Genomic DNA, 22,388 nt, shown 5'->3' on the forward strand with positions numbered 1-22,388 from the left:
ATCTGGGTACCCTATCACAAAAACAAAATCTGCCTGGGGACATAGTAGAATCCCCCACTCTAGGCTTTCTATGGCTTATTTATAGCACTATTATTTGAGCTCTAAATGCATTGCAAAGACAGTAAGAGCACTGGATGGCACTATTTGGATATTAGGTGGCATTATTATTTGTGCTCTGCTGGTATTATGCACTGTGCTATTATTTTTTTATAGATTTAAAGGTCAAAGAAAAAAATTTTGGCACATGAGGGAGATTCAGTCTCAGTTTTGGGGCTGTATCACTTGTATAAAACGGGGGCTCTAGTACCCATCCTGGGCCACAGGACAGAGTCACCTGTACATACCTGTACATACAACCCAGGGCTCCAATAGCAGTCCTGGGGGTAGAGGACAATGTCACTGGTGGTATTAGTTCACGCTTTGAGTACAGGACAGCATCACCTGAACATACAACCCTTAAGGGCTCTAGTAGTAGTCTAGGGGTACAGGTCAGCGTTATCTATACATACAGCCCTGGGCATTTTTTTGCAGATAGAAGGCACCTGTATAGGGTCAAAAGTTTCCCCATAATTAGCTATTCTTTTTGTCACCTGGTGGGATGGCCAGTGTATTTTTAGTTTCAGACAAAAAAGGAAGCACACTGTAGTGTCATAACATGCAAACATGAAATATGAAAAATGAATTGCATTACTGCATTAGAAGTATGAAAAATTGAGAAAGTTTAGCGCATAAAATGGCCAATTTTATGTGTACTTGGAAGCCACGGTAAGGCATTTCTCGTTTTCCAGGACCCTATCTATGCCAATCCTCGCTTAGACTGAAGTCCTCATCTGAATGGGAACCTATACAAATCCTCTGTTTACAGTGAAGTCTATATCTCTGTGGAGGGGAAGTGGCCCTGCATTAATTAAAACCGCCTGCGGCTAACAGGTGGAGTGCTCAGTCAGAAGGTTAATGAATACAGATTTCAAAACTGACCATCACATCCTCTGTATTCATTAACCTTCTGACTGAGCACTCTGTTATGATTGGGTCACCGAGGAGGAAAGCAAGACCAAGCTAAGCCACAGAAAACCAGAGAGGTTGGTAACTAAGCGGATTGCAGACCCCTGATCCTATCCACGTAACTAGCAGTAGCCATGGAGCGTACCTACGATTATTCTAGACGCCTCGACACAGCCGGAGAACTAAATAAGCCTAAAGCAAGAAAGGGGAAATCTAAACTGCCCCAGAGCAGACCCCAAAGGAATAAATAGCCCCCAAACATATATTGTCGGTGGGACAAGATGAAAACACAAACGCTGGTAGGAAAATAGGCTGAGAAAACGATGGGGCCCACACTAACTAGACAGGACAGGAAAGGAAAGACACTGTCTGCAATCACGCAAAAAACCCTGCAAAAAATGTCCAACACGTCTGATAGAAAAATACTGAAGTCAATAGACTTCTCCCACTATATCAGCACACTGGCATATTCTGAAAGCAGAGCAAAAAGAGGCCAATCTAAAAAGGGACAAAAACAAACTGGCACAAGCAGTAACATAAGGATGGAAAATCAGCAAAGCCCCAGCCGTTGCTGGCTGACCACACAAAACTGAATAGACAAAACGAAATCAAATGTGAACAATAGGAAAAGACACTTAGCTTGAGCATGCAGGGACTGAGCTGAAAACTAAGACCTCAGGAGGCAGGAAAAAATCACCAGCAGGGATAGAGGGAGTTGGCTGTCTTAAATCCAGTCAGAAACTCCAAATGTCCAATCGTCCTCCTCATTATCAGGTGGCAGGCCTCTGTTAATTAGATCAGCTCCATTACCTCCTGTAACCACCAGAGGGAGCCCGGAAAGAGAACTTGTGACGCCTCTGTCAACATAACCAGCTCCACTACCTTCACTAGTAACCAGAGGTAGGCCAGAAAGTGAATTCACAACAGCTATCCACCTGTTAGCCGCAGGCGTTTTTAATTAAAGCAAGGCCACTACCCCTCCATAGAGATATAAACTTCAGTCTAAACAGAGGATTTGTATAGGCTCCCATTCAGATGAGGACTTCAGTCTAAGCGAGGATTGGCACAGATAGGGTCCTGGAAAATGAGAAATGCCTTACCGTGGCTTTCAGGTACACATAAAATTGGCCATTTTATGCGCTAAACTTTCTCAATTTTTCATACTTCTAATGCAGTAATGCAATTCATTTTTCATGTTTGCATGTTATGGCGCTATTGTGCTTCCTTTTTTGTTTGAATGTATAAGAGTTGGTGACTCTAGGTTAAGCACCTGTTCACACTATGCTTATGCTTGGATGTGATGGTCAGTTTTGAAATCTGTATTCCTTAACCTTCTGACTGAGCACTCCACCTGTTAGCCACAGGCGTTTTTAATTAAAGCAGAGCCACTACCCCTCCACAGAGATATAGACTTCAGTCTAAACAGAGGATTTGTATAGGTTCCATTCAGATGAGGACTACAGTCTAAGCGAGGATTGGCATAGATAGGGTCCTGGAAAACGAGAAATGCCTTACCGTGGCTTTCAGGTACACATAAAATTGGTCATTTTATGCGCTAAACTTTCTCAATTTTTCATACTTCTAATGCAGTAATGCAATTCATTTTCCATATTTTATGTTTGCACGTTATGGCGCTACAGTGTGCTTCCTTTTTTGTTTGAATGTATAAGAGTTGGTGACTCTAGGTTAAGCACCTGTTCACACTATGCTTATGCTTGGATGTGACGGTCAGTTTTGAAATCAGTGTATTTTTAGTGTCCAGAATCCGTTGGCTTCCAGTATTTTTTTGATATGGTCGCTACGTTGATGATCTTCTTTTTGTTCAATGTGCTGACATGGCGGCCATAATGGATTTCACTTCATATTTAAACAATAATACATGTAATTTACATGTTAGCCCATACATTCAAACCCATGAGTCCAATTTTTAGATATTGTCTTGCAGTCTTCCAAAAACTGTTCATACCTCTCTTCACAGAGAGAATATTTCTAGCAAATACCATTTTGGAGGCTTCTACTTTGCCATCCTCTGCACACCACAAGAGCGTTGCCATATGGTTAACTCTGCTGTGATGACCGTGCACTCGGCGATGAGAGCAGTCATCAAGAACAAACTTATGACTAGGGTTACACTGGACACTTTGGATGCAGCCAATGTCAAGTTCTAGTTCTAGATCTAGGGAGATGATCGTATGTGATGATTATGATAAAACTAACATGAAAATCAAGGAATCACCAGGAGCAGATCACTTTCAGTCCATCACATAATCAATGGCATGATATTCTCAAATACTTACTTGTCTTACATCTAGACAGATGCGTGGCCAGGAGAGGCTGGTCTTTAGGCAATATCTTATGCCCCAGTCTATTTAGTAAAAAAAACTGCTAACACCACTTGGCTCTCCCAAAAAGCTGTTTACAAAAGTGCAGGGAGCTATTGCCATGTTTGGTACCAGCACCTTGGTGTTCTGTGGTATTGAGAGGGTTAAACGTCCTATTAGAGGAGGGTGACGCAGAATCACCTTGTGCTGCCTGAAGCTTTTTTTTATTTTATTGCTTACAAACGACACGAAGTTTAAGAATGATCTGCTCTTTATATTTAGTCTAATGCTGATTCTTGATGCTGACAATCACAGATGTGGCCAGGAAGCAATTATATCCGTGTTGCCACATGATTGGTGTTAACTATTTTGAAATGTTGTTCCCATCGTTCTTTGTGAGTTACTATGGCTAAAGGCATTCTACATGCCAGAAATGCGTCAGATTTTCTCTGTTCATCATGTGGGACTTTGCTTTTTTATGGATTATAAATAAAGTATTTTCACATTTTTTAACAAGTAGATGTGCCGTAAATCCCTGTTTTTTTCTCTTGTGCTATCTGCTGCCAATCCCCACCAGGATCTGGCACCCACTGTTCTATGGAATCACAAGTTTATCTAACTGTAGTAAGCTAGCGCTCTTCTATTTGTCAGTCCTGGTGGCACAAGGCAGGGTCACCTGTACATACAGCCCATGATGGGGGGCTCTAATACCAGTGTCCAGGGGTACAGGACAGAGTCACCTGTACACACAGCCCATGGCGGGGAGCTCTAGTACCAGTCCAAAAGGTATAGAACAGAGTCACCCGTACACACAGCCCATGGCGGGGAGCTCTAATACCAATGTCCAGGATTACAGGACAGAGTCACCTGTACACAGCCCATGGCGGGGGGCTCTAATACCAATGTCCAGCGGTACAGGATAGAGTCACCTGTACACAGCCCATGGCGGGGGGCTCTAATACCAGTGTCCAGCGGTACAGGATAGAGTCACCTGTACACAGCCCATGGCGGGGGGCTCTAATACCAGTGTCCACAGGTACAGGACAGAGTCACCTGGACACACAGCCCATGGCGGGGGGCTCTAATACCAGTGTCCACGGGTACAGGACAGAGTCACCTGGACACACAGCCCATGGCGGGGGGGCTCTAATACCAGTGTCCAGGGGTACAGGACAGAGTCACTGGGTCGCCATCCCAGGGCCTTGGGGTACTGGGTACCGGGCCGGTGTCAGCGGGATGTGTCACAGCAGCGGTGACCCGGTCCGTGGCCCTGGGCGCCCAAGTAATGGGGGAATTGAAATGGTGGAATGTAGTTGATTAAATGAATAGTTCGTGACGCCACCTGTGGTGTTCGGCAAGTGAGATGTTAAGCCGACGCTGCAAGCAGATCCTCTGGGATTGGTGGTGTGGTGCAGCCAAGATGGTGAAGCTCCCCACAGGTGGAGCTGTAGTCCCAGGGCAGTGTAGATGTAGGGGTAGAGGAGAGGCACAGGCGGTGTAGAAGCTGGTACCCCGATGTAGTGGTACAGGGTGTGTTAGCGCAGGAATAATTGGAGGACATCAGGGCATGTAGTTCCAAAGCTTTACTCACAGTCTGTAGTACACACAGGTGCCTGCCTCCGTGCTGTGTCCTCCGGGTCAGGGACTCAGTCATCCTCCAGGTCAGATGGAATGCTCCCTTCCAACACTCCGCCAACATGTGCCTTTCTGAACGTCTCCTCTTATAGCGCCTTTGGTGTGAAGTACTCCTAGAACTGAGTTACACTGGAGTTCCTCCTGACAGATGTTCCCAAGAACCATAATTGTATGGCAGACAGCTGTAGCCTGCTTCGGGGACTCCTTATTCCTGAGTCCCGGCTCACTATCCAAGTTGCTGTTGTGCCCCCAAGTCTTAGATGGGAGTAGTGCATTTACAGCTCACTATTCCACCGGTGTCTGCTGTAGGACCATTAGTATCCATACAACCTCGGGGACCGGGCCCCGGCCTTGCGCTTAGAACTTCTAGGCTGGGTTCTCTCCTAACCCACGTCCTCTGTTCCCTTTTACTCCTTCGTTCCGTACTAGTCTCTCCTTCTTATGGAAGATCAGGTTTCTGTTCAATGTCTTTCTCCTTCTTTCCTTTCCCGTGCCAGCAGACCCAGGTCACTGAGGTCTGCTGCAGCACCTCCTTCCTCCATCCCTCTCCCAGGGATCTTCTCTCCTCACTCTCCACTACTGACTGATTGACTGACTGACTCTAAATCCTAAACCTTCCCGCTCTTTTATGTATTCTAACTCCACCCACCTCCCAGCACGTTTCGTGTTCCAAGCAGGGAGCCACCAAAGGTGCTCTGCTACACTCCAAGCAGGGAGCCGCAATGTGGCTTTGCTGAACTACTGTGTTGTGTGGGATGCAGGTGTTGGAGCGTGGTCAGGAGCCTCCAACCTACCTGGATGGTGGGGAACCACACCTCAGGAGGAAGTGCAGTACCTCTGTGGCAACTGAATCCTTAGGGGTGCCACATTCCCCCCATTAAACACAGCACGTCCGCGGGCTGCAAGTCAAACAGAGTTAACAATACAGGAACATGCAAATTTTTATATTGCTGAATAAACATTTCTTATACTAATCTTCTCAATATGAGAGGCACTCATCCTTAAACGTTGCAAACAATTCTTAGTTAACTATCTAAAGTCTTAATTCAGAAGTGCAAGTTTCATCATCAACCTATTTCTTCATCATCTTTCCTTTTTCACATTTTCTAACCTTCTGTCATTAGCTTAAAGTGATAACCACTGATACCTGGTTCATCACCTACATTTTCCAAATCTTCATTCTTTATTCAAATCTCTCATCTCTTTATTAAAACATTCCTACATCTTATATGAAAGCTATCATAAAACACATTAACAAATACTTCACATTAAAACTTTCAATAATTCTTGTAAGCGCTGGACACCGCTCCCAGCAGGGATCTCTTGCAGTGTCCATTGATTGGAGTCATGCTCCAAAGGAGGTAGACGTTATCTTCACAAAGTGTCTATGTAAAACCAAGAGAGGGCACCTAAATAGGTGCAAACTATGTACAATAACAGTTCTGGACCATTCAGCGTTCATGATCTCTGCAGTTCAAGTGTGAAAGCTGCCATTACAACTGGGCAACAACTGGAAAAACAAAACTAAATCATGATGATCAAAAATAGGAAACAAAAGGCACAACGGTGCAAATACCCTCCTGGGTAACGAGAGTTATTTATTTTTGCTGGAGATTGCTAGTGGTGGTCTCCTCCTGGGATTTCTGGAAACTGGTTACTGGAACTGCTTCCAGGGGAGAAAAATGCATTGGCAGTCCACAGGTAATCCTCTTCCATTGGAGTCAAATTTGCAGCTTGCTGTACTCGAGGCTGCAGGACTGGTGTTGATCCAGCTTGGCACATGGGGGTAGGCACTAACACTGTTTTGGTAATCACTGGGTGTGATGGGGCAGTAGACGGTTTCTGCCTGCAGGTCTTCATGAGATCCTCCGGGACCCATCTGATATTCATCGCATACCAGCCTCTCAATCCTTCATGTCTGGTAAACGTCACGTGATCTCCCGGGTGTAGGTTTCTGGCAGGGTGCCCCTTCCTCAAGTGTGAATCCACATCCCTCCGATTGAAGAACAGATTGGAGATTCGGCTGGGGTCATGGATGAAGCCGAACCCCCTCTCGTGGTTCACATTTAAAATATATCCCCAACCTGCGGAGTCCCGGGGGCCGTAGTGATCGGCACGGATCTGCTCTTTCCGGTCCAAGTCAGGGCCCAGCACAGCCAACTTGCGCTGCTCCCTCGCCCGCTGCTCGGCTGCCAGCTGGCGTATGGTCGCTTTGCAGCTAGCCCAATTTTCGCCTTCCTCCCGTTCTTCCCGAGACCGATCCCGGCTCGTCGCGTACCACGGCACCACCATTAGGGGTTCTGGTGTCTCCCCCGGGGGACTGGTATCCCGGTCCCAGACCAGATCTAACACAACCTGGCCATCCGCTGCGACCACGGTACACCCCAGGGCCTTCCAAGGTGCAGGGGCATCAGACTACCTGGAGCCTCCTGGTGGTGTGGTCTCTGCTCCGATGCAGGCATAGTGGCGGTGGACGCCGTTCGGTGGGATACCGGGGACGGCGGTGGAGCTAATGGCGGCTCCGGGTCCGCAGGGGTCTCTGAAGGGACCTGCGCGGCCGCATCAGGTCCGGACGGGAGCTCTTCTTCCTCCGCTTCGGCTCCCAGGGCCTTGTACAACTCCTCCGGTGGTAGCGGCAGAGAGGGAACACTATATGCTGCCGGTGGTATGGCAGCGGTTGCAGCTCCACAAGGTCTGAATGGAAAAGACCCGGTGGAGCGGCGGCAGGTACCGTTGTCACGGGTACCGCAGGTGTAGGCCCCTCCTGGGCGCGCTGCAGATTCAAAGTCCATAGCGCTTCCTGCCTCAGTTGCAGGCGGTGCGTCAGCTGGGCTATTTCGTCCTCCAGCTGCTGGCGGTTCATCTCGGACACTGGGTTGGAGCCTTCAGACATGGCGCCGGGGAGATCCAGCATAACCTCCTCACGCTCCGCAGGCCTCCTCCCGTCCCCTTCCAAGATGGCGTTCTGGCATTCTTCTTCCTGTCTGAGCTCTTTTCCCGCCACTGGCTTCCGCTCCTCCTTCTTGGGGCGGCGTCTTCTTCCAGCTCCTCCATACCAAGCCAGTATACAAACCCCTCGGGGGGTGGGCCATGTCGCTATCGCATAGTAATTCAGGCAGGGGAGGCCCAAGACAGTTCGCGGTCTTTTCTTAGGACCTCCCAGGTTGTCACACCCTTCTTCACAGCGCCAGCGGCCATTTTTAACATTCATTTCACAGTCTATCAAATTGGGTCTTCTGCACATTTTCAAAAAGTTTAAGTCTTAGGCACGCAGAACCCGATGGCATCGGGTCTCGTCATATTCGTGATGCCAAGTTTGGGTCGCCCTCCCAGGGCCTTGGGGTACTCGATACCGGGCTGGTGTCACCTGGACACACATCCCATGGCGGGGGGCTCTAATACCAGTGTCCAGGGGTACAGGACAGAGTCAGCTATACACACAGCCAGTACCAGTGTCCAGGGCAGAGTCACCTGTACACACAGCCCATGGCGGGGAGCTCTAATACCAGTGTCCAGGGGTACAGGACAGTCACCTGTACACACAGCCCATGGCAGGGAGCGCTAGTACCAGTCCAAAAGGTATAGAACAGAGTCACCTGTACACACAGCCCATGGCGGGGGGCTCTAATACCAATGTCCAGGGTTACAGGACAGAGTCACCTGTACACACAGCCCATGGCAGGGAGCGCTAGTACCAGTCCAAAAGGTATAGAACAGAGTCACCTGTACACACAGTCCATGGCGGGGAGCTCTAATACCAGTGTCCAGCGGTACAGGACAGAGTCACCTGTACACACAGCCCATGGCGGGGGGCTCTAATACCAGTGTCCATGGGTACAGGACAGAGTCACCTGGACACACAGCCCATGGCGGGGGGCTCTAATACCAGTATCCAGGGGTACAGCACAGAGTCACCTATACACAGCCCATGGTGGGGAGCTCTAGTATCAGTGTCCAGGGGTACAGCACAGAGTCACCTATACACAGCCCATGGCGGGGAGCTCTAGTATCAGTGTCCAGGGGTACAGGACAGAGTCACCTGTACACACAGCCAGTAGCAGTGTCCAGAGCAGAGTCATCTGTACACACAGCCCATGGCAGGGAGCTCTTATACCAGTGTCCAGGGGTACAGGACAGAGTCACCTGTACACACAGCCCATGGCTGGGGGCTCTGATGAATTGCAGGGCAAAGTCACGTGTACTAACAGCTCAGGTTAGGAGGGCTGCAGTCCAGGAATACAAGACAGTCACCTGCACACACAACTAGTCCTGGAATACAGTACAGAGACACCTGTACACATAGCCCAGGGTGGGGGGGGGGCTCTAGTACCAGCCCACACCTCACATCCGTACTCACACCTCAGGGCGGGGGGGGGGACTCTAGTACCTGTCAAGGGTTACAGAGCTAATTCAATTGTACTCACAGCCCAGAGCGGGGGGGGGGGGGGAGGGTTGGGGGGGGGAGGGGCGCTCTAGTCTGGCGATACAGGACAGAGTCACCTGTACATACAACCAATGATGGGGAGATCTAGCAAAAGTCCACTGGTACAGGACACACAGCTCAGGCCGAGGGGCTCTATTAGTCCTGAGATAAAGAACAGAGTCACCTATACATACAGCCTTGGGACAAGGCTCTAGTACAAGTCTGGGGGTACAGAGCAGTTGAAACCCTACATTTCCTGTCTTACAGCTTCTCTCATCCTTCTCCACGATTCCTTCAGTTTTCGCCTTCCTAATCTTGGCTTCTGCCTCCTCTCTATCACATTTCATTATTTCTATCCCATGCTCATTCTCCTGTATTGACTTCTTTTAACCATTTCCTGGGACCAGAAAGAGGTATTCCAATAAGTCACCTTAAAGAGCCCCATTATTGTAAACCACAGCACCCAGCTTTCCTGGAGTCCTGAGCGGCCGGTCTGCCTGGTAACCCCCACAAGTCTATGAGAACAGCAGTGGACGCCATATTGGTCTCCACCTGACTTTCCAAGATGATGGAAAAAATTTTTGAGCGGCTTTCTCCATTGGAGCTCTTGAATTATTCATCTGGTGAAGCTGTCGCTGTCCCCCAATTATCTTTCCTGGTAACATTACGGCGATTACGCTCGTCCTATCGCCTCCTCTTTATCTTCCTGTTCGCTTCCTTCCCTCCTCTTTTTCTCTGTTATCTCTCATTTATTTTAAAATTTTTTTCACTTTCTTTCCTTCTAACTTTTTCCTGCTCGGTGAGCGTCTCCCGCGCTCGGTGCCTGGGGAGCAGCGATATAACAGGGGGCTGTCCGTGCATTATTAAGGTATTAGGGAGCTCCTAAGCTTGATCCCACGGCTCCACATTTTCAAAGCCCCATTAGCATATATTGAGCCGGCTTCTGACAGTCTGAGCTGCTGCCAGTCCGGGCTCTGAGAGATGAATTGCTTATGGCTCCCTGGTTGGCAGATGAGCGGCAGCAGGGGTGGGGGTGCGCCCCTCGTCTCCTTTCTTCTGAAACTCCCAACACCTGTTGTCTCCTCTGCTGCTTAATGTGTCTGGGTTTCTAGAGGGGACCACTAGTGACTTATGGGTCATCTACCCGGATGGCATCATGTGACTGTCTGGACTGGGGTGCCAGCCAGGTGCTCACAGCTGCTGCTGCCCAGATAGGACCTGGAGGCCGCACATCCTGCACAAGCCAAGACGTTTTCTGGTACAGACTCCTCTTAAAAGGGCAACGTGCGTCCATTTGGAATGAGAGCTGTTCCGACATTTTTGAGTTGTGGGGGTGGGCTGGGGTCTCTGAAGTGGGGGAGACACAGAAAAAGTGAATCTGGTGAGAAGCATCTATGGAGAGTTATTATTATTATTTATTTATATAGCACCATTGATTCCCTGGTGCTGCACATGAGAAGGGGTTACATACAAATTACAGATATCACTTACAGTAAACAAACTAACAATCACAGACTGATATAGAGGGGAGAGGACCCTGCCCTTTCGGGCTTACATTCTACAGGATGGTGGGAAGGAGACAGTAGGTTAAAGGAACTTTGCTGTAATCCAACACCAAAAACTGATCAGGGGTCCGGATTGTACAGTGATGTTCGCCCCTTGGATTGTATTTGGAGAGGTGTCCGTCTGCAGTCAATCAATGCACAACATGACGGTTCAAATGCTTGTGGGGGGATGTGGATTAGATCTGTATTCACATAGGATATGCTGGTGATGCCCTATAAATTGTATCATGCACAATATATTAGGGTCAGGGATGATGAGAGTGATACATTGCGAGAGTGATAGAATGATTAGATGGCGAGTTCCTGTGAATAGAAATTTTGGCAGGGACACGGAGATTAGGATGATGGGAGTTCTTTCATATCTAGAGCCGTATCCCAAGGTTTGCTCAGTAAGGATGTGAGAACTAACCCCCAACCCATCAGGGCCACAACGGCAAACTGGCAGCTGTGTGTGTGTGTGATAAGTCCATGCCCCAGAACAGGTGGCGCATAGTGTCACATGTCAGCCGGGGGCGCCAGCTGTTCTGCCACATCTGCCATCTAATACCAGGGTGCCTTCACCACGCACCATCTGATAGTCTGCGTCCCTGATGTTGGCGCAGGATGAAGTGACTGGTTACAGGGTAGCATTTTGCAGCTTTGTGTTAGTGACGCAGTACCGTACGGTCGGATTCCCGTGGAGCGTCAGCTCTTGGGGTTAGCGGCAGTACGACTTCAGCACGGCGTGTTCCTTTCAGCTTCTTGAATAATTCAGTTTGTGAGAGCGTGCAGATTCTCATAGCTCAGGTGCCGCGCTGCATCCCAGATCATCCACACAGAAACAGATTTATCTCACGCGAGCGGCCGCAGCATCGGTCCTAACCTCCCCGCTATTGACCCTTCGCTGGCCGAGGAGCGCTACAAGTGCTGTACTAATGGATTAAGCCCAATATGTCCGATTTCTGGAGGACATCCTTCGTACGTAACAGCGAAATACACTGGGTGCCTCCAATTTACTCCGCAGTGCTGAAAGACGGCAAAAATAATTTGAAGCACGATCAAACCGTAACCTTAACTTACTTTATCACACTGGCCAAAAATGAAGAAACGGAGAATGACCTAATCACAAAAGTCGGCGTTTATGGAGAATCCCAGGACACCACATGAAGAGGAGAACTGATATGTTCCAGTCCTTTAAAATGTGATTTTTGCAACTTTTTTCCCCCTGACTGTAGACAGGTTACTCGCCCCATAGGAATGCATCGGGTTTTCTCATACTCACATGCGAGAAACTCAGACAAGTCTTGCACGTCAATACCCGACAATGCCGCCGGCACTTGAATCGGAGAGTTTAGCTGCATGTATGCAGCAACGGTCAAAGGATGTCCAAGGAGACAGCGTGCGGTTTTCTGGCACCAAACTGAGACTCAAAAGTGGGCAAGATAAAGCTCCTGTGCCCTAATGTAACAGAACCCCACCTAATATGGGCCATTTATAATGCTAAGGTTGAAATATGTGAATGAGGGGATTTAAGCCCCTATGGGCACACGTGCCTGGATAACAGTATGCTATTCATCCTAACCAGCTATGGCCCTCGTAGTAGTAACTAGCAGTAATGTGATATATGGGAAGTAGTTAAAGAATAAACAAATCTGAAAAAAATGAGAAAAATTTGTTAAAAGAATGTGGAAAAATATAAGGGCATTATTCTTATAAAATCAGTAAGGAAATAAAATCTGACATCTTGCAATTTGGATTTTGCCTTTGCATTCTACTGTCCGATGCGCTAAAAAAGCAAGCCAGGGAGTTCATCAAGTGATGGCGCCACAATGGATCGGCAGGGAGCGGAGGCTGGATCACAAGAAGGAACACAGGGCAGAAACACCTCTATGTACGTATGTATATAGTATGTCCCTTTAAGAGTAGACCTTTTTCTGCTCTGTTGGCGCTGACCAGGATCTGGCACCGTTATCACGTTGTTAAATTGCGCATTCCAACTGCATCAATCCTGGAACCGTCCCTCACCTTTCAGGAGTGATGACGATGGAGCCATAGCCTGTAACCAATCAGGGGTGGTATCCATCCTGGCGCCATTTGCTTATTCGCACACCGTTCTCAAAGACTTAAAGTACATTCACGTAACTAATGGCGGCGCTTAGAGAAACAGTCGAGTCTGAAGCATCTAATTTCATGGAAAATCTCTCCTGTAGCCGTCAAGTGTTTTACTCTGAATAGAATGAGTCCCGACAACCGACCCCGTCGCAGAATATCAGATTGGGTTCAAGAACCCGAGAAAAAAAATCAAAAATCACAGAATCGGGATGAAATATAAAAAGGAATAAAACACTCAGCCATGTTTTCTTTAGGTGTTTATGAAATCCTCCGATCTCCACCAGTTGGTTACCAAAACAAAATAACCAGCCGAGGCTTTGCTAGTCTGTTCCCCCTCCTTGCTTTACACTGCAACTCAGCCTCTTTGGATTGGCTACTGTGTTATAGCAGAATCTCAGCAGGAAGTCAATGTATAGATAGAGGATTATATGATGGCAGAGAAAAGATAATGATTAACAGCTGTCAATGATGGAGGAAGGGCCTAAATAAAAGGGGAAGAGCCCATTAGGTGGCTTTAATACTGAAATGGCATCCAAATCTTTATATATGGTGACGTTACTCCATGTCACTCCCCTTGTCACCAAAAACACGGGCAGCTATGAAGTAGGGAGGTTTCCTAATATTCACTGACCATTGATGCCAGTGACACATAAGTAACCAAATTATCTGTGCACGAAGCGGATTCCTCGCACCGTCCTCGCATCCTCTACTTCACCTGCAACACAGAGGCAGCTTATGTTTTACACTCAATTACAGTAAAGCAGAAACCGGCAGAGAAATAATTATTACACGGTGAAACAACTTTGTAATCAGCTCATTAGATTAACAGAAAGAACTCAGCTGGGAAATTACGGAGAACCGCAGAGCATATGACGACGAGACTGGGGACATAGGGTTATCAAGAGAGAGATGGAAGATACAGATGTGTACTAAACTATGAAGCAGCAAGAACACAACTGCAACTATATTGGTAGCAAGAAAACCACGGTGCTGCGCAAGGCAGGGCAAGAAATAAACATAATAGCATATGAGGAAAGGTGGCTCTATCTCATAAACAAGCAGACGCACACACACGAACTCTTATATTTCTAAGAAAACACTTTATTTCAATAAATGGAAAAGAATATAACTGCTATAATACTGCCCCCTATGTACAAGAATATAACCACTATAATACTGTCCCCTATGTACAAGGCTATAACTACTATAATACTGCCCCTATGTGCAAGAATATAACTACTATAATACTGCCCCCTATGTATAAGAATATAACTACTATAATACTGCCCCCTATGTAGAAGAATATAACTACTATAATACTGCTCCAATGTACAAGAATATAACTACTATAATACTGCCCCTATGTGCAAGAATATAACTACTATAATACTGCCCCCTATGTATAAGAATATAACCACTATAATACTGTCCCCTATGTACAAGACTATAACTACTATAATACTGCCCCTATGTACAAGAATGTAACTACTATAATACTGCTCCTATGTACAAGAATATAACTACTATAATACTGCCACCTATGCACAAGAATATAACTACTAGAATGCTGCCCCCTATGTACAAGAATATAATTACTATAATACTGCCCCTACAGTATGTACAAGAATATAACTACTATAATACTGCCCCTATGTACAAGAATGTAACTACTATAATACTGCTCCTATGTACAAGAATATAACTACTATAATACTGCCACCTATGCACAAGAATATAACTACTAGAATGCTGCCCCTATGTATAAGAATATAACTACTATAATACTGCCCCTATGTATAAGAATATAACTACTATAATACTGCCCCTATGTACAAGGATATAACTACTATAATACTGCCCCTATGTACAAGAATATAACCACTATAATACTGCTCCTATGTACAAGAATATAACTACTATAATACTGCTCCTATGTACAAGAATATAACTACTATAATACTGCTCCTATGTACAAGAATATAACTACTATAATGCTGCTCCTATGTACAAGAATATAACTACTATAATACTGCCCCCTATGTACAAGAATATAACTACTATAATACTGCCCCTATGTACAAGAATATAACTACTATAATACTGCCCCTATGTACAAGAATATAACTACTATAATACTGCCCCTATGTACAAGAATATAGCTACTATAATACTGCCCCTATGTACAAGAATATAACTACTATAATACTGCCCCCTATGTACAAGAATATAACTAATATAATACCGCTCCTATGTACAAGAATATAACTACTATAATACTGCTCCTATGTACAAGAATATAACTACTATAATACTGCCCCCTATGTACAAGAATATAACTACTATAATACTGCCCCTATGTCCAAGAATATAACTACTATAATACTGCCCCTATGTACAAGAATATAACTACTATAATACTTCCCCTATGTACAAGAATATAACTACTATAATACTGCTCCTATGTACAAGAATATAACTACTATAATACTGCCCCCTATGTACAAGAATATAACTACTATAATACTGCCCCCTATATACCAGAATACAACTACTATAATACTGCAGCAAAGGAGGAGTTGTCTAGCACTGAGGTGAGTACACACATGGACAGTAGCAGTTACAGTCTGATACGTTGCAGATACAAGTATCATTAGTCGTAGCTAATGAATCGGGCTCTGTGTTGGGTGATTTATCCGCGGCTCTCGCCCGCTTTCCTGGATTACTATCCGCCAGTTCCCATCTGGCGGTTTACATTCGGCATCTTCTCGCCTTGTTTTGATGCTACATTTATACAATTGACACAAAACAGACGTGTGGCGAGATAACGTTAGAGCTGGAGTGAGAAGTACCAGTGCGATACCAGTCGCCCCACCACAGAACACTCCAACCATCGCTATTGTCGCTTCCAGAATTGTAGGTGGTAGAGCCCGTCCCCAAAAAAAACAAAACAAAAAAAAAGATGTTTGTGAACATGAATAAGTTTACCGCTGCTGGTAGGAATCAGCTAAGACATTTCCAAATCAGTGACAAAGGTCTCTATCTGAGGGGTCCCTAAAGAGAGATTATGCATGTCAGCAGCTGCAGGGGCCCATGTTTGACACAACTTCGCCACCTACTGGTGAGAGGTTGCATTGCAGCTTGCTGTCAAGCTATACAATTACTCACCCCATGTGTTATCCCTAGAAATGATGGGGGTCTCTCCTTGTATTGTGCTCAGCCATATACACGCACCAGTGATCACCATGGAGGGTGTTACAGTCAGGCACCCACCACCTGTAGTACAGGCCATTACGCGCCATTTACCCTCATCTACCTAAAAGCAAATATTTCCATTATAATCCAGGGCAGCAGGAGGTAGGCAAAGTGGGTTATAAATGTAGGATATAATAAAGATATGGGGGGGTTTGTATATTTTTTCATGACTGCTGCTTGGCTTACTGTCCTTCCGGAGAGCGAAACATAGAAAATAAAAGGTGGTAATGCGGAGACGGTGGCGATGGTGCCCAGGAGATTACAGTGAGAGATTAAACCCGTAAATCACATTCATTCTCAACATTACAATAAGATGGCTCAGCTGGAGCCGCCAGGGAAAATCAGGACAATGAATTTGGTGGAGGGATGCGGGCACGCAGGTACAGGCTGAGGCTGGATGATGGACTCTCCAAGTCACTGATGGGGCAGAAGACATCATTTGTCTGCAATTATAACACACATGTTCTGCCTATGGCACATATAACGCAGCACCCCGACCAGAGAAGCGCCATTGTGCCACTCTGCCCTGTCAGCAAATGAGAGCTTATCTAGGACTCTGCCTACTTTTCAAGATTGGCAGCCTCTAGTAAAAGCAATTACTGTGCACATCAGGAAATTCACGGAGCTGACCACATACCCTGAGTACTGCATAACTAGGGATTACTACTACAGCCCTCTCCTAATCTCCTAGGTCACTTGCTGTCAGTCCATACTGCAGTTCTCCTATTCTGTTCAACAGCTCTATAACTCAAAATATAAGTAGGCAACAGTCAGAGCTGCAGTCACAATTCTGCCAGTTTGCATTGAAAACAGCAAGGTTGTTGTTGCTCCTAGCACAAAAGAACATATAGTTTTCCAACAAGAGAAGAATGTAAAAGATCTGGTGTAAAAAAAATAAAACACTGGGAAATGCAATATCAAAGATTAAGCATTCTGCAGACACTAAATAAGACTGAAAGTGTTAGTGATTTCACCTCTGAAGCATTCACAAATTAGATTACAGGATGTAACTCAGAATTAGTAATGTAATGAATCTGCTCAGTGACAGCACCAGCAGAATAGTGAGTACAGCTCTGAAGTATAATGCAGGATGTAACTCAGGATCAGTAATGTAATGTATGTACACAGTGACTGCACCAGCAGAATAGTGAGTGCAACTCTGGGGTATAATACAGGGTAACTCATGATCAGTACAGGATAAGTAATGTATGTACACAGTGACAGCACCAGCAGAATAGTGAGTGCAGCTCTGGCGTATAATTCAGGGTAACTCATGATCAGTACAGATCAGTAATCTAATGTATGTACACAGTGAGAGCACCAGCAGAATAGTGAGTGCAGCTCTGGGGTATAATACAGGGTAACACAGGTTCAGTACAGGATCAGTAATGTAAAGTATGTACACAGTGACAGCACCAGCAGAATAGTGAGCGCAGCTCTGGAGTATAATACAGGCTGTAACTCAGGATCAGTACAGGATCAGTAATGTATGTACACAGTGACAGCACCAGCAGAATAGTGAGTGCAGCTCTGGGGTATAATTCAGGGTAACTCATGATCAATACAGGATCAGTAATGCAATGTATGTACACTGTGACTGCACCAGCAGAATAGTGAGTGCAGCTCTGGGGTATAATACAGGAGGTTACTCCGGGTCAGCACAGGATAAGTAATGTAATGTATGCATGTGGCTCCCCTGAGGGTCAGTCGCCACAGAGGTACTGCACCTTCTCCTAAGGTGTAGTGCCCCACCACCTAGGTAAGTTGGGAGCTCTTTTCTACGCTCCAACACTCGCATCCCACACAACAGGGTAGTTCAGCACAACCACATTGCGGCTCAGTGCTTAGAGAGTAGCAGAGCACCTCTGGTGGTTCCCTGCATGGAACACTGGATGTGCTGGGAGGTGGGTGGAGTTGAGATCCATATAAAAGGTTGGGAAGGTTTAGAATTACAGATCAGATCAGTCTGAGGAGTGGAGTCTAGAAGTCAGTCTGACGGGAGGTCAGGCGGGAGAAGGACAGTCAGTCAGGAGAGTCTGAGGACGGGTCCGAGGAGAAGGAGTGCTGCAGCTGCCTCAGTGATCTGAGCCAGCTGGCATGGGAAAGGAACAGAAGGAGAAAGACGCAGAACTGCAACCTAAGCTTCCATAAGAGAGAGAAGGAACAGTGCGGAACGAAGGAGTAGGAGAACAGAGAGGAGTTGTGGGTCGGAAGAGGAACCCTGCCTAAAGGTTCTCAGCGCAAGGCCGGGGCCCGGTCCCCGAGGTTGTATGGACGCTTATGGTTCTGCAGCAGACACCGGTGGAGTAGTTGGCTGTAAATGCACTACTCCCATCTAAGACTTGGGCACAACAGCAACTGAATAGAGAGCCAGGACTCCGGAGAAGGGAGTCCCCGAGAGAGGCTACAGCTGTCTGCCATACGAGTAGAGTTGTTAGGAGCATCTGACAGGAGGAACTCCAGAGTACCACGGTACTGGAGCTCTTCACACCTTAAGGCGCAATAGAGGAGTCGTTCAGGAAAGGTACATGTTGGCGGAGTGTTGGAGAGGAGAATCCTGACTTGCCTGGGAGGTTGATTGAGTCTCTGCCCCGGACGACACGGCACGGAGGCAGGCACCAGTGTGTACCATGGACTGTGAGTAAAGCTTTGGAACTGCAAGACCTGGTGTCTTCCATTCCTTTGTGCGCTAACACCGTCAGCACTGCTACATCTGGGTACCAGCATTCCTCACATTGCCTGCGCCTATCCTCATCTATTGCAATTACACTGCCCTGGGGTTACAGCTTCACCTGTGGGGAGCTACACCATCTATGCTGCAACACACCATCAGCCCCAGAGGATCTGCACGCAGCGTTGGCTTAACATCTTGCTTGCCAAACACCACAGGTGGCGTCACAAACTGTTCACACAAACTATATCACAAACCACCATTGATTTGGGCGCCCAGGGCCACGGACCGGGTCACCGCTGCTGTGACACATTCCCCTGACATCGGCCCGGTACCGAGTACCCCACAGCCCTGGGAGGGCGACCCAACTTGGCGTCACGAACAGGATGACAAGACCCGATACCATCGGGTTCTGTGCACCTGAAATTTGTGAGACTTTGAACTTTTGAAAACGTGCAGAAGACCCAATTTAATAGACTGTAAAATGGACATTAGAAATGGTCGCTGGCACGGAAAAGAAGGGCGTGAAGAGATGGGAGGTCCTAGGAAAAGACCGCGAAGAGTATTGGGCCTTCCCTGCCTGAATTACTATGTGACAGCGACATGGCCGTATACTGGCTTGGTATGGAGGCGCTGGAAGAAGACGCCGCCCCCGGAAGGAGGGGCAAAAGAAGCCAGAGGCGGGAAAGGGGCCGAGGCAGGAAGAAGAACGCCAGAACGCCATTTTGGAGAGTGAGGGAAGGAGGGCCTGCAGAGCGCGGGGAAACGGATCTCCCTGGCGCCATGGCTGAAGGCTCCGACCCGATCTCTGAGATGAACCGCCGACAATTGGAAGAAATAGCCGAGCTGACCACCCATCTACAGCTGCGGCAGGAGGCCTTGGAGAAGCTGAGCCGGCAGCGCACCCAGGAGGGGCCTGCGCCTGCTGTACCCGCTCCACCGGTACCTGCTGCCGTTGCACCGGACTGTCCTCAGGCAGCGCCAGTCTATATCTCCAAGCTGTCCATACAGCTGGTCGCGGCCCGCCCGGAGGAGTCCCCGGAGACCCCGGGAGCTGAGGCCGTGCTATTGCCTTGACCTGACGAGGCTGTGCAGGTCCCATCAGAGACCCCTGCAGACCCGGAACCATCACCCGCTCCACCACCGCCGGCACCCTGGCCAGCCATTCCGGTGGATATCCCGGCAGCGGCCCACCGCCTCAAGCCTGCACCGGAGCCGGAACACCGCCAGGAGGGCCCAGGTAGGACTGCAGCCCCTGAACCTGGGAAGGCCCTGGGTTGTGCGCCCGTGGTAGCGGCAGGGCAGGTTGTGCTGGACCTTGTCTGGGACCGGGATGCTAGTCCCAAGGGTGAGACATCTGAACCCCTAACGGTGGTGCCGCAGGCCCCGGTGGGTGCGAGCAGGTCCCGGGAACAGCAGGAGGAAGAGGAGAACTGGGCCAAGTGCCAGGCTACCATCCGGCAACTAGCAGCTGAATACCGGGAGAGGAAGCAGAGAAAGATGGCTGTGCTGGGCCCAGATCTAGCCCGAAAGGAGAGGGCCCGTGCTGGTCATTATGGCCCCCTGGATGCACTTGGCTGGGGACAAGTTTTGAACGTGAACCAGAAGGGTTTCGAGTTCATTGCAGACCCCAAAAGAATAAGCGACCTTTTCTTCAGCCGGCGGGACGTGGAGCCTCATCTGAGGATGGGGCATCCTGATAGGAATCTGCAACCTGGGGAGTATGTGACATTCACCCGGCATGAAGGGCTAAGGGGGTGGTATGCCCTGAATATACGCCGTATCCCGGAGGAGCTTGCTGAGAGGTACAGGCTGAAGCGACCTGCTGCACCTCCACCCACAGTTGTCACCCAGCCTGCACAGGTACCTGCTCCTAGCAAACCGGCTGCCCTTGCATCAGCTCCAGCCCGGCAGCCTAAGCCAAAGGTCTCCAACTTAACACCTTGGGAAGAGGAATACTTGAAGATGGCCAATGAGTACCTTGCATCTGGTGGCGGTACCCAAGTTTCCAGAACCCCAGGAGGGGACCACAATTAGAAAACTTTCAAAATCTCGTTACCCAGGAGTGTTTATTTGCACCATTGTGCCTGTTTATATTTTTGTTAGTTATGTTTTTCTGGTAGCACTTTTGTTGCCTAATTTTTGCAGTGGCAGCGTTCTTCAATTTTGAACTTCAGTGATCATGTACTTGGAGTGTATCACAAACTCTCTTGTAAATAGTTTGCACCTCTTTAGGTGCTCTCTCTTGGTTTTACATAAAGACACTTTGCGAAGATGATGTTTTGCATGGACACTTTTCGAAGATGATGTCTACCTCAAGGGACACTGCAAGAAATCCCAGCTGGGAGCGGTGTCCAGCACTTACAAGAATAATTGTTGAATGTCTTACTGTAAAGTATTTGATAATGTGCTTTTTAAGAGTATTAGTAACTGAGAAATGGCTTTTACAGAGAGTTGAGAATTAAGAATAAAGAATTGAAAGTAGACAGGTGACGGACCAGGTACTTGCGGTCAGCGTCTTGCGTTTAGAAGAGACAGTGAAAGTAGGAAAAAAAATGATAAAGAAATATGTACTAGAGAAGGAAAGCTGAGTAATACTGAAGTGATAGTGAGTCACAGATAATGGCACTTAGAATGAAAAATTGCACTTTTTGACTTGAAATTTAGATAGTCAAATAAGAATTGTTTGTAACGTTCAAGAGTAAGTACCTCCTATACTAGGAAGCTTAGTATAAGAATTGTTTATGCAGCATTATAAAATTTTTTGTATGTTCCTGTACTGTCAACTTTGTTGTCTTGCAGCCCGCGGACGTGCTGTGTTTAACAGGGGGGTATGTGGCGCCCCTGAGACTCAGTCGCCACAGAGGTACTGCACCTTCTCCTAAGGTGTAGTGCCCCACCACCTAGGTAAGTTGGGAGCTCCTTTCTATGCTCCAACACTCGCATCCCACACAACAGGGTAGTTCTGCATAACCACATTGCGGCTCAGTGCTTAGAGAGTAGCAGAGCACCTCTGGTGGTTCCCTGCATGGAACACTGGATGTGCTGGGAGGTGGGTGGAGTTGAGATCCATATAAAAGGTTGGGAAGGTTTAGAATTACAGATCAGATCAGTCTGAGGAGTGGAGTCTAGAAGTCAGTCTGACGGGAGGTCAGGCGGGAGAAGGACAGTCAGTCAGGAGAGTCTGAGGACGGGTCCGAGGAGAAGGAGTGCTGCAGCTGCCTCAGTGATCTGAGCCAGCTGGCACGGGAAAGGAACAGAAGGAGAAAGACGTAGAACTGCAACCTAAGCTTCCATAAGAGAGAGAAGGAACAGTGCGGAACGAAGGAGTAGGAGAACAGAGAGGAGTTGTGGGTTGGAAGAGGAACCCTGCCTATAGGTTCTCAGCACAAGGCCAGGGTCCGGTCCCCGAGGTTGTATGGACG

Source organism: Dendrobates tinctorius, unplaced genomic scaffold (assembly GCF_039654945.1).
Source record: "Dendrobates tinctorius isolate UK_male_01 unplaced genomic scaffold, ASM3965494v1 ptg000231l, whole genome shotgun sequence".
Taxonomy (NCBI): Eukaryota; Metazoa; Chordata; class Amphibia; order Anura; family Dendrobatidae; genus Dendrobates; species Dendrobates tinctorius.